This window comes from Sciurus vulgaris (assembly GCF_902686455.1).
Source record: "Sciurus vulgaris genome assembly, chromosome: 19".
Taxonomy (NCBI): Eukaryota; Metazoa; Chordata; class Mammalia; order Rodentia; family Sciuridae; genus Sciurus; species Sciurus vulgaris.
The window spans coordinates 17,795,527-17,811,312 of record NC_136480.1 but is presented as its reverse complement, the minus strand read 5'-3'; the positions used below and the strand labels follow the sequence as shown (position 1 = coordinate 17,811,312).

The following is a 15,786-nucleotide window of genomic DNA, read 5'->3' as shown; positions in this document are numbered from 1 at the left end:
AACATACACTGTCTCAAAACGTAATAACCTAAAAATACAATAACTTATTTTAAATAAAGACCAGCGCTTTGGGGTAGGGAAGGTACATTTTTGCTTCTCACTCATCTCCTGGGGGCCTTGCTTTGGGTCCAGTGGAACCACACACCAACCATGGGAGGAAAGAAGTGTCAACTGTCTGCCTGGGGTTGAGGTTGACTGAGGGCCCTGGCTCTTTTTTACCTGGGCTTCTTACAGCGTGGACTTTTCCACTACCTGGGCTTCACAGCATGGCGGCCAGACTCCAAGACCAAACTGCCCGAAGACAGCCAGGTATTTAAACTATACCAGGTTTTATGATGTAGCCATGGAAGTCACCTGGAATCATTTCCTGCCACAGCCACACATGAGTCTAGATTCAAGAGCAGAGAACAGAGACAGCACCTTCAGTGGGAAGAACACCCAATAACACTGGACCAAGAACCCATGGGATGTGAAAGTTTCAAAAGAAAAGCCATCTGTGACAGTCCTTCAGATTTTTATCAACTGTAGAGTACCATACTATGTTCTGGGCTTCCTCATATCCTGTCTTCACTTTAATTGCTAAATTTAGTGGTGTCTTGTTTCCTGCAGGGAGATTGCTTCATGGCGGGCTGAGAGAGGATGTGGCGGGAGAAGGTAGGGGCAGCTGGTCCCACAATGCAAGGTGCGGCCCCCCTCCTCAACATCAACCGCTGCAGCACCATTGTTATCTTTTAATACATGTTTTGATACCACATTAGGTAGAGGGGAGTGAAGGGAGGGGAAGGGGTAGGAAGGATAGTACAGTGACACAGACATTATGACCTCATGTACATGTGTGACTGCATGACCCATGTGATCCTGCAACATGTACCATCAGAAAACTGAGATGACACTCCATTATGTATGATCTATCAAAACGTATAAATGCATTCTACCGTCACGTACAACCCATCAGAACAAATTAAAAAATTTTAAAAAGAAAGAGTTCATTTGAAGAAAGTGTCCTGCTGAACGAATGTTTTAACACCACTGTTAGAGTCCTTGAACATGATAACAGAAAAAATCCTAGAAATACGTGTTTCTTAACAGGGAAATTCATTTTTCCCTCTTGTTTAATTACTAGATATGTACAAAAGAATGCACAGCGTTCAATCTATTCTCAGGTGCTTTATCAGAATGCCACCCCTGTTGGGGCCCTTATTTGTATTGACTGTCAAAGTATCAATACTTGAATGGTGTGTTCAAACAGAGGCTTTGCCCCACATGTTTATTTTAAAAAGGATTTCAGCCTGATTTTTTTCTCTTTTGTCTACGCACATCTCTTCTCAGATGAAGTCCTTGAGATGCCCATTGAACCAGCACAAGAAAATAAGATGAGAAGGGTTTGGATATATTTTTTACTTAGCTAAACAAGTGAAATAGAAAGGTTGCTACACTGTCCAGCTGGCGGAACCGATTTTCCTTGGAAAATAAAAATAGGACAATTCAGTATTTTATCAATTGGAGTATAAATTGCAAGGTAATGCCTGTTTTCTCTATTTCCCTTCGGGCCTAGAGGAGATTTCCCCCATTTGAAACTGAGGGTGATAGAATTATGAAGGTAACATAGCAGAAATAGGTGAAGAGATGAAATCACAGGAATAAATCTTAAGGAATGATGCATGTATCTGTTTAATTATTTTAAACTGGGTAATAGATAAATAGTTGCAATGAACTATAATGCAGAAGAACAATCTACATAATTCTCACAATTAATAAGTCATGTACAACTAATTAGAACAAATAAAATTAAAAAAATAAATGAGACCTGGGCTGGGGATATGGCTCAGGGGTAGAGCACCTGCCTAGCAAGCCTGAAGCCCTGGGTTTCTACCCAGGACCATAAATGAATGAATGAATGAATGAATGAATGAATGAATGAATGAATGAATGAATGAATGAATAAATAAATAAATAAAAATAAATAGATTCTTTTAACTCAACTGTAAATATTCCAACTTGGAAATATCCAGTACTTTTCCCCCATTGCCTCTTGGAATGAGGCAACTTACAGTTTTGGTAACTGAGAGAACAAGATATAAAGAATTGTTAACTATGTATACTTTACTCTCTTGAAAAGGCAAAAAGGGAAATTAAGTCCCAGAGAACTGTCAAGTAGAAGAAGCGGCTCACCCCGCTGGAGCAGCCGATCGTCCAACTCATGCCTACAGAGAGAATTCATTTTGTTAAATCTAATCATTTAGGGAACTTCAAAAACACTAAACAACGAGAGCATAATTTTCCCTATTTTTCAAACATGAGACTAATTGCTGCTGGTTCTGATAGATTCATTATAAGAAGGCATTTGTTTTCCTTAGGAAAACTTTTCCTTTCCTATAGATTGTTTTGAGTCTCTTGGGGTATATTTAATACTGGTACAAAAATATTTCATTAATATTCTTAAATTATATAAAGTATTTTCCTTATTTGTTTTAGAAGAGGAAAGTCAATAATAAGACATCTAGAGGAAAGTGTGTATGCTGCCATTAATTGGGAATATATTACAATTATTATACAATAGATTATAGTACTATAGCTTAGTACTGCATATATTATCTGTATATACTCCAGATGTATTTTTTCATCTGTATATTTATCCATTTATCATCTCTCATTTACCTGTTATCTATCCCATTTCTGTGTTGCTCACAGGTAAATAGTTCAAGATTTTCTGCTGAGCTTTGGATTTAGGCTTCTCTCCTAATGATTGCTATAATAAGGAACATTACTGAGTTTTGACTCATTTGGCAAGCTTGCAATTTCTTCCCTAAAGAGCCCGTTTATTCTGCCTGAACTCAAACAGATGCAAAGGAGATAGGCATGCTACATGTATTGATCATCTATCCTGTGCTAACCCACTGAGCTTGGTGCTTTGCAAAAATCATCTTATGCAATTCCTGCATAATCCAATTATACAGATACTTTTGTTCTTATTTCTCATTTTCTAGTGAGACAACTGAAGCTGATCCAAAGATATACATAAAATAAATGAGGTAGGCAAGATTCAAAAATATTTAAATTCTCCTGTCCCCACCATCTTTGGAACCGCTGCTAGCCAGATGGTATCTCTGTGCTTATTGGGAAAAAAAAAATTCCTCCTCAGGGTGGACAAAACCTCTTGGGTACATGTCTTGGCAAGAGCATTAAGCATTTGCATGAGTTAGAAAGAAGCACTGCTATTTCTGGGTAGATACAGCTCTGAGCTAGGTCAGGCCACCTGGAGAGCAGAGCATGGATTTGATCTGAACGTCCCGCCTTTCATATCCATGGCTGGGCACCCTCGTGTGTAGTACCAACTATACAGCTAGTTTGATGCTGTCTCTTTAGAACCACATCTACCAGAAGAAAAAGACAGCCCTCTGAAGATCTCTCCTTTATTTGGATTTCTGCATTTAGAATTAGCACACACCCTTCTGCCCTAAAATGCTTTGCATTTCTCCCCATTTCTTTTTCGTATAATAGTTTAAATTAGTGAATTGGTGACCTATTTCAGTGTAACAGATTACCCCAAAACTCAGCAACCTACAATAACAAATATTTATTACATCACTTTTTTATAGTTTAGATATTGGTGTCCCCCAAAGGCTCGTGTGTGAGACAATGCAAGAAGGTTTAGAGGCGAAAGCATTGAGTTATGAGTCTTAACTCAATCGGTGTGTTAATCCCATGATTGGGATTCAATGGGTGGTTACTGTAGGTAGGTAAGGTGTGGCTGGAGGAGGTGGGTCCTTTGGGGAACTTATTTTGTCCCTGGCGAGGATCTCTCTCTCTCTCTCTCTCTCTCTCTCTCTCTCTCTCTTTTTCTCTCTCCTACCTAGTATGATCTCCTGAGCTATTTTCCTCCTCCATGCCCTTTTGCCATGATGTTCTGCTTCACCTCAGGCCCCAGAAAATGGAGCTGGCCATCTGTGTACTGAGACCTCTGAAACTGTGAGCCCCCCAGTAAGCTTTTCATCCTCTTATTAGGTCTTTTGGTCATAGTACAAAAACAGCTGTCTAAAGCAGTCACACAGATGCCAAGGTGAGGAGCCTAGGACCTGCTTTGCTGGGTGGTCCAGGCTCAGACTCCCTCCTGAGGTCACAGCTGAACTGTTGGCTGGGGCATAGGTCATCCCCAGCTCTACTTGGACTGGAGGTTCTGCCACACTCAGGTGCTTTTGGTAGGAGACTTCCGTTCTTCATGGGGTGGCTTTTGACATGGCTTCTGCCAGAGGGAGTGATCACAGAGAAGAAGAAAGACGTCCATAAGAATTGAAGCTGCAGACTTTGAGAACATAACCTCAAACATTGAGGGCCACCTCTTCTGTCTTTTATGGCTCACATGGACCAGGAAGGGTGCGATGTAGAGAGTCATTTTCGAAGATGGCTATCCTTTAGGGCAAGAAGACTCACGGTCTCATTAACAAGTGCCAACAATTTGATGAGGTAAAAATAGCTGCTGTTCAATTGACCCTCATCAGGATGTGTGTTGACTGGTGCTTATTTGGATCCAATGGGTGTTCTTTCTGGGTTTTATATGCTCATGCCCAACCAGGCATAAATATTTCTATTATAGTTACTGGAAATAGGCATTATTTTCAAGAGAGGGATGTTGAGGGTGAAGTCAATAGACCCCAATTCCTCCCCCCATAAATGCCATAACTGACCTTGGAACCCTAAAACCAGACTACCATACTAGTACCTCCTTTAATATATTCAATTTTAACTTTATTACTTCTGGAAGTGCCTGGCACCACACTCATATGAAACATATATCTACATGAATAAGTTTCAGTAACATTTTAAATATAAAAACCTCTTTGAAAGCTTACTTGAGGTTGAAAATCCAAGGGAGATATTTATTGTTAGGTTAGTGGTTCTTTGCACTGTTCTGTTCAAAGCACAGGGTCCCTGCTTCAGGTAAAGAGCTTATCACATTTTGAAGAGGATGTTCTACATTACTGTTTTCTTTCTGTCTTATGTAACCTTTAAATTTACATTTTAATGGGATAATACTCTTCCTGAATATTTACTTTATGAGTGTCAATCCTATAGGGGTGCATTTAAGGAGATGGCGGGTGAGAGGTCTATTGTTTGCATACCACAGTGCTCTGGTTTGAATAAGGTTGTCTCCACCAACCCTCCTGCTGAAGCTCAGCTCCCCAGTACAGCAGTGTTGGGGTGAGAACTAGTGGGAGATGTTTGGGTTATGGGGTAGAACTCTCACAGATAGATCACTGTTCTTCTCACTTGGGTTAGTTCTTGATCTTGAGGAACTGGATTAGTTGCCTTAAGAGTGGGTTGCTAGAAGGGGAATTTTGTTTCCTCACTTCCTATTGCTTCTTCTCTCACCATGTGATCCCTTCTGCACATGTCTGATTGATTTTCCACTTGCCCACCATCCTTGGTGTAGCTGTAGGCCCTCACTAGAAACCTGGCAGACACAGTGTTCTGACCTTGGACTTCCAGCTTCCAAAACTGAGTTAAATGACTCTCTTTTCTTTAGAAATTTTCCAGTCTCAGGTGTTCTGTTATAGCAACAGAAAACAGGCTAAGATACACTCTGTAAACAATAAGAATCAGCTCTGTTTTTTTGCGAAGATTATCAGTTAAAATTGGTTAATATAAAATATAAGCAACTTGGCCAAGCCTTTCCAATTTCTAATGAGTGCTCAGCATGTTATGTAAGTGCTGCCTAAAGAGTTTGGGTTCATTATTTATAAAATGACCAATAGTATCAAACATTTTATAAGAAAATAGTTAGTGGATCTGATTTATTTTTCAAAATATGATTTTATACCTAAGAAGAAAAAATCGCAAGTTATTAATAGCAACCAATTTACCTCTCTCTTATCTAGCCCTGAGTTTGGACAACATTTATAAAAGTGAAGTGAAATTGAAGGTAATGCAATTACCTTGTTATAAATTCTGGCCAGAACCCTGACACTTTACTATCATCTCTTAGAGTCAACCAGACACTGTTCCCCAATTAGAGATGTTGTGACTCCAGGGTAATGTAAACAAAGATGAGACCTTTTTGGTTTGCATAAGCTTCTGGATTTGATTAGCCCTGGGACATCCCTGAGTCTATGGAAATCAAGCTATGTCCAGGACCAAGTCTTACTAAGAAAAATAGACTGTCCCACAGTTTATAAGTTCACATGTTTCATATCATCTCAAATCCACTTTCATTTTTTTTCCCACTCCCACGCTGAAAAGTAGGGCTGAAACTTCTATCTTTTTCTCCCTATTGGGGAAATCTTATCTCACTCAAGACATATGTAAATACTATGACCCAGGCCCCACGCCCTACCTCAAACTGGAAAATCCTAAGCAGATCCTGAGAACACCCCTTGCGTTCCCTGTGCCTCTCTTTCTGCAGCTTCTCTTGTATCCATCCCCCAAGGCTTCCTCTGTGACCAAAGTCTCGTGATTCAGTGATCAGTGAAATCAAAGGAAATCCACCGTGGAGATGGCTGGTCTTTCAAAACCCTGTTGCCTTGAGGAGCCACGTCAGAAGTGGAGGAGCTGAAGTTTTCTGGCTGAATTTAATTTCAATTAGATTGAAATATCAGACCTCCCTCTGATGATTACTATTACACCACACAATTTTCAAAAAACTGAATTTGCCCTGCAGTCCCCTGGCCGGCCCTGTTTCCATTGTGACATTCTCTCCATCCCTTCCCTCTCCCCACCTTTGTGTGATGGCAGGAGTTCTCTGTCCAATTCTCATTTCAGTCTTGAAAGTGTGACATCACAGAAGTCAGTGTGGAAAAGCAGAACCCTCCTCGCTTCAGCGTTTGCCGGCTAGAATCTTCTTCACACTAGTGGTTCAAGGCCGACGTGTTCTCAGAATGAAAACCAAGGGGCCAGATGGCACCTGACAGTAACCTTCCCTTTGCTTCTCTTGGTGACAATTTACAACAGATGATATGCCCGGTAATGAGGCAGCTGTCCATCAAGACGTCACGTATGCACTGTTTTCCGGATGGCATATAAATATCACATATCATGATAGTCCTTGAGATGTAACTCATCCTGTGATGTTTTGAAAAATGAATTTGCAAAAGGCAGTTTGAATCAGGGCATGAGGTCTGCAGCTCCTTCTGAGGTCCGTGCTGTCTTTACAGCAATCTGATGGACTTGGTCTCTTTTTCCTTTGAAAGTCAATAGGATTCATTGATTAATTTTTTCACAGGCTGAAGTTGATCAAATGCTGTAATGAGGATCATGAGATGATGCAAAGTCACTGGGAAAGATGACCATGACCAAAGGGTGATGTGTTAGGGAGAAAGAGAGAGGAAGATGGTCCTGGGAGTCTGCTAGCTGTGATGCAGGTCTGGTCTCAGACTCAAAGAGCAAGACTGACGAAGCTCTTCTACTCTGTTGTACTTTGAGGGTTCCTCCTACTTTCAGAATGAGATATTCCAGGGCTGGAGTGTGGGAATGCTAATGTTCTAGAAGTTACTACCGTGATTCTAATGAGAAGTCAAATTTGGACGTCAGTGCCCTGGGGATCAGGCTCATCTCAGACACATACTTCAATGCAGGGATCAGTGGGAAATGGTGAGTAGGCCTGGGCCCAGCAGGTGGGAGGGCAGGACCTGACCGAAACAAGCTGTCCTTCAAAATAGAGGCAAAGCACTGTTATAGGGCTTTGCAATATATATAAATATATACATTCACACGTACATATGTCATGATCTAATGATTAAAATAACAATGTTTTGCAACATTTTTATATTTGTATTTTTAATTTTTATATTTATATTTTTATTTTTTTATTTGTTGATGGACACAGTACATTTATTTTATTTATTTTATGTGGTGCTGAGGATCAAATCCAGTGCCTCATACATGCCAGTCAAGTGCTCTACTACTGAGTCACAACTCCAGCCCCTATATGTGTGTGTGTGTGTGTGTGTATATATATATATATATATATATATTTTTTTTTTTTTTGTATATAGATTTTGTTACTCTGGAGACACCCCTCAGGGTAAATAGAGGATAGACACAGACTTGTCCAGAACAAAAGGGAGAAAGATGGCAGAGTGTAATTTCCATCTAAGGTCATAGGTATTTTTTTTCTCCCTAATTGATCTGCAAAATTTGATTCACCTGCCTTACATTTACATCAGTTACATCTCAGGAAAGGCAGGGAATTGTGGTGATTATTTGGAAATTCCTTGAATGACCTGATAATGGTTCTGAGTTTGATTTCAGTCATACTATGGAGACCTAATCATGGTTCACTTCCTGGTTGAGTGATCCTAACAAATTGTGCACTGATTTCTCCTAGAACTGTATTTTCCTGTCACAGGCTACACTGTCTGACAAACAAGGAAATGCATAAAAGAATGTCTATCTATACATGCTTATAGACACACAAATACACTCACACACAGGCTAGGTACTATGTAGGTTTTTATACTGAGGCATGTAAATAAAGGAGAACTTCGAAAAAAGCCCACACCAATTAAAGTTGCTCAAGATACATCACGATCTAATGATTAAAAATAACAATGTTTTGCAACATGCAAAATCACAACATATTGCAAAAGATAATTGAAATTCCTGCATATGGCTGGGATATTAATATTTTCCCTGCTTTTTTGTAATTAGATTGATGTGAGTATTTAAAAATCTGCTGCCCACATGTGTCTAAGGATGCCAGATTTTTCCTGAGTCATTTCATCAGGTCTTATCCTGGGTTTGAATTTGTCTTCAGTTCCAGTGGGATATATACACTGGTATTTTAGCATAACTGGGAAGTACTGATGTACTGGGACTATTAGCACAGATGTGAAAGCACACAATTATCCTGAAAAAAAATAATGAATTTATGGGACACTTTCAGTTCCTGTTGATGACAGAAGTCTGCACAATCCAATCTGATTTATATCCTCAGCGTTTATCTCTCAAAACATATAGGCTTCTGGACCATGGGGTGTTTCTGAACTTCAGACATTATTTTAGGTCTGCTTCTCTAGATAGAGAAACTGAGACAGATTTGGAGGCACTTAATGTTCTGAAGGAGTGTGCTATGGAGAAAAGAAGCAAAGGAACAAGGGAAGGAGATGGTCCACTTGGAGACCAGAGGGGTGGCATTTTGTATCTCCAATGCACTACTTCTGGGGTGTGGGGTCAGGGTACCACACACTGGGTGGCCTGAACATGGGACCTATGGTCTCACAGTCCTGGGTATCTCTGAGGAAATCCTTGGACTGGTGGTGGTGGGATAGAGATGCTTGGCTGGGAAAGACAATTGGGCAGAACACCCCACAGCGTCTGCTGCAGAAATTGCCATACATAGGAACAGCAATTACTTCTGAGCCCTTAATAATGTATTTTATCCAATGTAGGACCTCACTGATTATAAAACATATTATTATTCTAAGTACCACAGAGAAAGGAAAGGGTGCCCAAGATGGCGGTCTAATAGGAAGCCTCTGTGGAAAGTTGAACACCAAAGAACTAAATTCTCAGCCTTAGAGTAAATGAGCCATAGAACCACCGGGCAGGAAGGGCACTAACAAAGTGTTGTGCTTAGAACTTGGCCATTGAAAAAAGGAAAAAAAATGCCTCCCTTAAGAATTTGAATCACATGTTCTTACTAACATGGATTTTTAGCTTGAAATCATATTACTAGATTGTTCCAAAAACCTTAAGCAGATATTATAATTTCAAGGGCTCTCAGATGGTGCCCCCAAATAACTGGCAGCAGCAAACACAAATTTGATAAATAGAATACCACTGGTTATAAAACCTTTTCTATACAAATGTAATGATAATAAGAATAGACAGAATTTGGTATGTTCTAGGGCTTTTTCTCTAGGTATTGGCAAACTACAGTCTGTTGTCCAAATTTGATCGTCACCATTTATTATAAATAAAGTTTTATTAAAACACAGTCTCACACTTTCAGGTATGCCTGTTCAGTCAGTTGGTTGCCTATATACAGTAACAATATAATTGGATAGTGCCAGAGACCACATGAGCTACAAAACTGCAAAGAGTTATCTGTATAACCCTTTACAGAAAATGTTTATTGACCTCTAATGAATTTCCACATATTGATTAATTTAATTTTCACCAGAATCTTATGTGGTCAAAAATATTATATTCCCATTTTATAGGCAGACCGAGGAGTCATCAAGAGGTTAAATGACTCAGTGTCAGATAACTAGCAGGTAGTATCGGAGAGATTGGAAAAGGTGTGCCATTTTAGTCTTCCAGCAGATAACTGTGCAGAAGTCGAGATGTGTGAAGTAAGGTGACTGGCTGATCATATGGAGTTCAATGCATAATTTGTGGCATGAATAAATGCATAAGAGAGTGGATTCACCTGAGAAATGGCAGAACCAAGATTTTAATCCTGGGAACTCTGAATCCATATTGTAACATGTCTTGGAAACTAGATATAAAAATGTAATTAACAACAGACTCCCTGACCCTCTCCACTTAACTGACTTCTCAGGGAAACCCACACACTTCACTGGAAGAAATCGTGCTGAATCGTGTATCTAGGAGGCTTCTCTCCAGGACTTTCACTCTGAGTAGTAGAACTCTATGAACCCCCCTTCAATCAGGACTTTGATAAATGGACTTGCTGTGGTCCTGATGACATTGAGAAAAAGACCATCCATTGTACTAGACACAGAACTCTTTGAAATAATGCATGAGAGAAGGCCAGGAGTTATTTTTCCATGACAAATTATCCATTTGTTTCCTAATGTCTACAAGAAGAGTCATTATTCTCTTTAACAATTAAAATGAAATTAATTAAAAGTTCTCTCTTTGAATTTAATACCCAGTATAAATTTAAAAGTCATTAAAAGGCAGATATTTACCTCTGCTCTTCTGAATGTTCCTATGAAGTATTCCATTTAAAATCTTTTTTAAAAGATTTTCTTTAAATAATAGGAAATCATATTAGGAAATATTGAGAAAACAATAGGAAAACAGTTTTTTAATTATTAAAAATGTTTAAAAATATGAACAAGTCTGTTAATTTGCAGATAATAGGAGCAAGAAGATGGAGGGACCTTTCTGAAGAAGAGCTCACTCTCCAGTTGGAGAGTTAACATGAAACCCAGCTGAAGTCTGACTCCAGAGTCCCTACTTTGAATCATTGCATTTGACACCTTTTCCATGGAAATACCATTCTGCCCAAAGATTCATGCAAAGTGCAGAAGGAGCTTTCTAAATGGAACCAAGGGGAGGAGACTATTGAACTGAGTGTTGGTGGCTCACAGGAGCTTAGCAAGTGAATAAAGAGGAAAGGAAGAAGAAGAGGGGAGACCCAAGAGAAAGGTGCAGAGACCAGAGACTTGAGCAGCTTACCAAAACGCTCAACATCTCTAGTAATAAGAGGAATGCAAATCAAAACCACCCTAAGATTCCATCTCACCCCAATTAGAATGGCGATTATCAAGAACACAAGCAACAACAGGTGTTGGCGAGGATGTGGGGAGAAAGGTACACTCATACATTGCTGGTGGGGCTGCAAATTAGTGCAGCCACTCTGGAAAGCAGTGTGAAGATTCCTTAGAAAACTTGGAATGGAACCACCATTTGACCCAGCTATCCCACTCCTTGGCCTATACCCAAAGGACTTAAAATCAGCATACTACAGAGATACAGCCACATCAATGTTCATAGCTGCTCAATTCACAATAGCCAGACTGTGGAACCAACCTAGATGTCCTTCAATTGATGAGTGGATAAAGAAACTGTGGTATATATATACAATGGAATATTACTCAGCCATGAAGAATGATAAAATTATGGCATTTGCAGGCAAATGGATGAAATTGGAGAATATCATGCTAAGTGAGATAAGCCAATCTCAAAAAGCCAAAGGACAAGTGATATCGCTCATAAGTGGATGATGACACATAATGGGGGGAGGGAAGGGTTAGTGTTAGGGTTAGAGTTAGGGTTAGGGAGGGGGCAAGTATGGAGGAAGGAAGGACTGTATAGAGGGAAAAGAGGGGTGGGAGGGGTGGGGGGAAGGGAAAAAATAACAGAATGAATCAAACAACATTACTCTATGTAAATTTATGATTACACAAATCGTATGCCTTTACGCCATGTACAAACAGAGAAACAACATGTATCCCATTTGTTTACAATAAAAAAAATACATTATAAAAAAAAAAAAAAAGAAAGGTTAAAGAGATTCAGAGTTAGTAGAAAGTTACAAGCATGATGGGATATGAGTGAAGCCAGAGGGGAAAAAATACTACACACCGTTAATGGGAAAAGCTTTATCTACCCAATTGGTTTTTGACCAATGAGCAGTGGAGAGCCATTGAAGAATTTAAACAGTGGAGTACAGAGCTCACTGTCATTACCGAATGCTGCCCTTCTGACTGTGGTATATAAGATGACTTGGAACAGGAAGGATGGAGCTTCTTGTTCTTTGCCGAGGACTCTCCTGTCTACTCTTCACTCTTGCCCTGACCCCAGAGGTAGTCCTTGGTCTCTTCTCTCTCTATATCCCTTGGTCAATATTATCCATTCCCATCTCTCAAAATCTCTACAAGCTAAAAGCCGAAAACACTGGAGTTTCCTCTTGAAACATAGTATAAACCTTTGCATTAAAAGCATCTTGGAGGGCTGGGGAGATAGCTCAGTCGGTAGAATGCTTGCCTCGTAAGCACAAGGCCCTGGGTTCGATCCCCAGCACCCCCCTCCCCCCCAAAAAAAATGCATCTTGGGGCAGAGGGTTCTCAAAGTCCATATGTGCAAAGGAAATGAAGAATCTCGACTTCATGTATCCGGATCAGACTGACAATCCACTAACCCATATCCTGAACTCAAATGAGGAATTGATCTTACCATCCCATCAATTGGAGGTCTTCCTGAATTCTCTTCTATCACCTCTTTCATTTGCCCCTTCCATTTGGAGTTGGCACTTCTATTAACTCAACATGTAGTACAGTCATGTGTCACTTTAGAGGATCATTCTGATGAACTCCTTTTTAAGCAGCTTCATCATCGTGTGAACTGACATATACTAATGCACACGTAGGTGGTGCGACCTGCCACACACCTGGGCTGTATAGAGTACAGCCTGTCACTCCTAGGGTACAAACACATACAGCATATTACTGTACCAAATTCAGCATACAGTACTAAATACTGTAAACAATCAGGACATATATATATATGTGTGCATCTGAACTTCTCTGAACATAGACAAATTACACTAAATACAAGACAAGACAATAGGGATTTTCCAGCACCACTGTAATCTTATGTGACCACTCCTGTATATGAGGTCCACCCTTGAACATCACCTGGCCCGTGATTATCATCCGCTCCTTCATCTTAGCATAAGACCTCGTATAGGTCTCTGTCTAGATTTTCCCCTCTCCCATCCACCTTGGACAATCTGACTAAACACTTCCCCAAAATTCACGCTACCCTTGCTTCTAACTCTTCCATGATCCTTCCCAGCCTGTAAGATCAACTCAGCATGATTATCAACTCCAACTATAAATTGAAATCAACCGAGGAGCTTCTAAAATATGTAGCTGTCAGAATCCCAATGCTCAGAGAGTCTGAGTTCAGTGGTCTGGCGTGACACTCCGAGCTGGACTCTGTTTTCTAAGTTCCCCAGATGCTGCTGATGTGCAGCTGAGTGAGGCTGTCTGCCATGCCGCAGAAGCTGTCAGGATTAGTCCACAGCTCACTCACCCATTCTCACCGGGTCCTCCTCTCCTGGCTTGTCTGCCGCCACGTGAAGAGGACAGTAAATTCTGGAATATGCCAATCTGTGTCAAGACCTCCTGTTCTGACACATCTTATTCTCTGTGTCTGGCTTACCACTCCTCTTCCCCCTGTGCCAACTCTTCTCCCTTTCAGTAGAGCCGTTTCCTTCTTCCGCTCCTAACTCATCAGGTTCTTCTCCATATTTCAGAACATCAGTCCCTTGGTTACACTTGTTCAGTCTTCCTCCACCAGAATGAGTCCCTGAATGGAGAGATCAAGTGTGATCTTGTCCCTAGACCTATTCCAGAACTTTACATGTAGAACAGTTTCTCACTCTCTGTACTGTTGAGATCTCGGGCTAGATAATCCTCAGCTGTGGAGGGCTCTTCTGTCCATTTTGGAGGCTTAGCAGTGTTAGGTAGGAGACTGGGCATGGAGAAGAGACCATCCCTGAGAACTCTCAGCTCCACCCAGGGCCCTCAGCCCTCAGCCCTCCACCCCACACACCTCCTGAAGCTTCCTTCTTCCTGTGAGGGCGACCTGGGATATCTGTGTTTCAGGGAGGAAGCTAGAAGACCCCAGGGGAATTCAAGACCATGAAAGGAGAGTCCTCAGTCTTAGGCCTGCACAATCGCCTGAGGAGCTGACTGAATTTAATTGTTGCTAATTAACATATCATTAGCATTACAGTTAGCTCCCCCTCTCTGCATTTTCTGGGGGGAAAAGAAACTTAAGCAGGGGAAGCAGAGAAGAAATAACATCAAACTGAGCTGTCAACCAAGGTGCCTGTGGACCCCAGATCCCCCAGGGGAGAAGAGGGAAGCACTCACAAAAGCAAGCTCCACTGTGTAGATGTGGCCTTGGGCTACTTCACAGCTTGCTCACTTGGCTCTTCCAGATTGCTCTCTTTTGCTTTTAATAAAGGTCTGCCCTGCCTGCCAACCTCTCACGTCTTGCTCAGTTATTTGCTTTGGATGCCAAGAACCTGGACCCAGGGCCTCCTGGGGACCCCTGTCCTATCAGCAGCATCCCTGGTCTGTTCTTACTGGATTTCAGTAGCATCTCTACCCACTTGTGACAATCACAAGTGCTCTAGAAAACCACCCCCATCAGAGTGAGGGCCAAATCAGCCTGGACCAAGGACAACAGAGATGCCAAAATATACTGGAAGGAGGAGATGATGTAGAAAGGGGTGGCAGAGGCCCTGTGATGTACCCATGAACCAAGCCTCTTAGTATTCATCCCTTACGTCTGTCCCCCACTTCTGTGACTCAGTCCTTAGTCATGTGACTGGATTTGGCCAGTAGATCCTCAGCAGGAGCAAAGCCTGTGGGGCTCGAGGAAAGCTTGTTGTAGGGGACCCATCCCTGTGGACTTGTCTCCCATGTATGATGCACAGGCTGCCCTCCTCCAGGATGAGGCCACAGAGGAAGAGATTCTCCTTCAGCAGAAGGAAACCTCCAGCTGCCAACATGCCAGCTAAGCCCAGCTGCCTGAGCTTGCCAAGATGAGACTAGCAATAGAACCTTTCAGCCAAACTGCAGGATCCTGAGAAGTAGCCCCTCATTGCCTCAGGCCCCTAAGTTGTGTGTGGGCAGGGGTCTGTCATGCAATGATACAGCAGGTGGAAGATACTTCCAAGTCTCGCTGAAGTAACTGAGTCTAAAGAGGGCAGCGGCCATAGAAAATGAAAGCAGTATGGATATTACTTTGAGGTTCTCTGTGTTTTTTTCCCTGGCAATCTACCAAGTACCTTGGAAGGTTCTTATTTATGTAACCGATGATTTATATCTGTATACCTCTTTAGAGGTTTGTAACCCTTAACCTCCTTGTTAATAGTTTTCTCAAGTGTTTGGTCTTTCATGAGGCCCTTTGCAAGCCTTGGTTCATTTTATCTTCATAATGATGCTATCAAGTGAGTCACGCTATCATCCCATTTTATAGATGAGAAAACCAAGGCTCATAAAGTCAAGTACTTGGCTTTATGAACCAGCAAGTAAGTGAAAGAGCCAGTGTTGAGACTGAACTCTGTCTCCTGAGGCATTT

General features: G+C 41.2%; 1 long non-coding RNA gene across 1 annotated transcript; it reads left to right on the top strand.

Moving 5' to 3' along the window:
* The first annotated feature begins 1,018 nt into the window (after nt 1-1,018).
* LOC306650316 lies at nt 1,019-7,710 on the top strand. The gene is made up of 3 exons (XR_013760860.1): nt 1,019-1,382; nt 3,858-3,969; nt 7,417-7,710. It is a non-coding gene; the product is annotated as an uncharacterized lncRNA (long non-coding RNA).
* The last annotated feature ends 8,076 nt before the right edge of the window (nt 7,711-15,786 follow it).